Genomic DNA, 2,414 nt, shown 5'->3' with positions numbered 1-2,414 from the left:
CACCAACATCTGACTGTGTATGATCTCCACCAACATCTGACTGTGTATGATCTCAACCAACATCTGACTGTGTATGACCCCCACCAACGTCTGACTGTGTATGACCCCCACCAACATCTGACTGTGTATGACCCCCACCAACATCTGACTGTGTATGACCCCCACCAACATGTGTGACCAGCTTTACCTTTATTAGAACTGTGACCTACAAAACGTGGGCCCGACTCTCACCAGCAGTCCATTGCGAATGCTTGTCCATCCAACAACTCAGTACAGAAACACATTCCTCGCATTCCTTTCCCCAGTAATTTGACTCGAATAAATGCCTCTTTCCCAGTAACTTTGCCACAGACAAATCCCTCCACTTCTTCCCCGCTGAAAATCATTCATGAAGTCTGGCCTAGGATGTAGAAACATCAATAAAAATGTCAAACTTGTATATTTTAAAAATTGCTGAGGTGACAATAAAATAGCCAAAAGTTTTGAAAAATTTGGGTAAAATTTGTGGGAAAACGTGAAGAAAAGCAACATTTTGATTTTGAGACATCATTGTAATTTTAGGCTTCCAGCAGGAGAAGGTTTAGAGCCGAAGTAAATCCAACCAATAAAATCTTATATAATCTTTAAAACGTTATTTAAAAAAAAAAACATTTTTGTTGATTTAAAATAATCCCTGGTGATCCTGCCATTCGTCAGCCACTTCCTGTTATAGAGTGACAACGCTCTCATCCTGCATTGTGGTGGTGGTGCCCCTTTACAAGGGGAGAGGGATGGGAAGTGCATGGCAGCATCCCACCCAGCTCACTGATGGCACATGTCACTGGTTGCCAGGAGCCGGGCGGGACGCCAGCCAGAGCATCCTGCTCAGCTCCTGGCAACCAGTGGCGTCAGTGAGCTGGGTGAGGACGCCGGCCAGTCAGCTCCTGGCAACCAGTGGCGTCAGTGAGCTGGGTGAGGACGCCGGCCAGTCAGCTCCTGGCAACCAGTGGCGTCAGTGAGCTGGGTGAGGACGCCGGCCAGTCAGCTCCTGGCAACCAGTGGCGTCAGTTTTATTATTGGGTCACCCCTGGGCATAAGGCATGCTAAAATGAAGCATGATAATACCGGGGCCAATTTAGCATGAGCTAAGTGCTGCTTGATGAATCAGAAAACCATCCCCCGGTCCTAAATGAGAAGCATCCGGCTTTGCACTGGATAGGTGCCTGATTGTGTGCGTTCATCGTTTGATTGATCCCTCGCCAGATTGTCTACCAGCGTTCTGCCGGTTATGGGGGCCAAACGAAATTCTCATTACTGGCCGCTGCAAGAAAAATTAATTACGCCGCGCAATAAATACATTGAAAATAAAGCGGAGATAATACGTAACGGACTCTACTGGGGGCAGAACAAAGGGCGACACGAGTCCTCCATATGACGGCGGTAAAGTGGCGTCATGGCGGCGATGTTTCAAGCCGACACTGAACTGATCATAGGCTGCGAGAATCAAAAGTGACCGACCCCGCGAGTCGCAATTCTCCAACTGCCTCATTGGTTCAGCTGCATTTTTCCCCAACGCTGGGTCTGCCCACACAAAATGGCCGCCGAGACGCTAAAACACTTTATTTCCTCTTCTTTGTTTTTATTATTTGTGTGTTTTGCGGAGACGAGGCGCTGATCCGGCTTTGTCTGCTCTAATCAATTCCTCTTCTGTACATAACCTGTATAAAGTCCCCATCACCGTCATCACCGGAACGCCGCTCGTTTCTTATGAAGAACTCAAGGCAACGTTTTGTTTTTGTTTTTCTGGGTTTTTTTGTTACTTGTTAAAAATTCATCGGTTTTGCCTAATCTGTAAATACACATTTTGTATATTAAACATTTACTTTTTATACTCTTGTTTGGAATCTTGCATGCAAGTGCTTTTTTATTTTAGTTTTGCATGAAGTAGGAAATGCTTCAATGCTCCGGCCTTTTCTTTCAGTCTTGCAGAGCTGTACAGAGAGAGCACAGGAAGTTACCAACTCACAAGATTTCTGGCAGGATCAACGGATATGTTTTTTCACGTATCGAGCAGATATAGAAATACTTCTTCAATGTCCTCCCTCTGATGTCACTGCACACTGGGAGCTCCTCACAATATGCATTAGAAGCTGCAGCACAGATAGAGCTCCGCCTCATTACCTAGCTGGAGGATGACCAGCATCACCTAACCTAAAGGTTAGAAACGGTCGCACGTCTTAGTTCACACTGCTCGATTCTCGTACGAGAATCGAGCAGTGTATGGGCACCTTAAGGGTAGGCAACCTCAGCACTCCATCTGTTGTGGAATTAGTCCCATTGCAAGACTCCAACAGTTACAGACATGTTACAGACATGACTCTCAGAGGCAGAGACCACAAATGGAGTGCCAAAGTTGCCTTAACTACCTCCGGGCC

This window comes from Nanorana parkeri, unplaced genomic scaffold (genome assembly GCF_000935625.1).
Source record: "Nanorana parkeri isolate BGI_ZX_2015 unplaced genomic scaffold, ASM93562v1 scaffold320, whole genome shotgun sequence".
Lineage (NCBI taxonomy): Eukaryota > Metazoa > Chordata > Amphibia > Anura > Dicroglossidae > Nanorana > Nanorana parkeri.
This window is presented reverse-complemented; position numbering follows the sequence as displayed.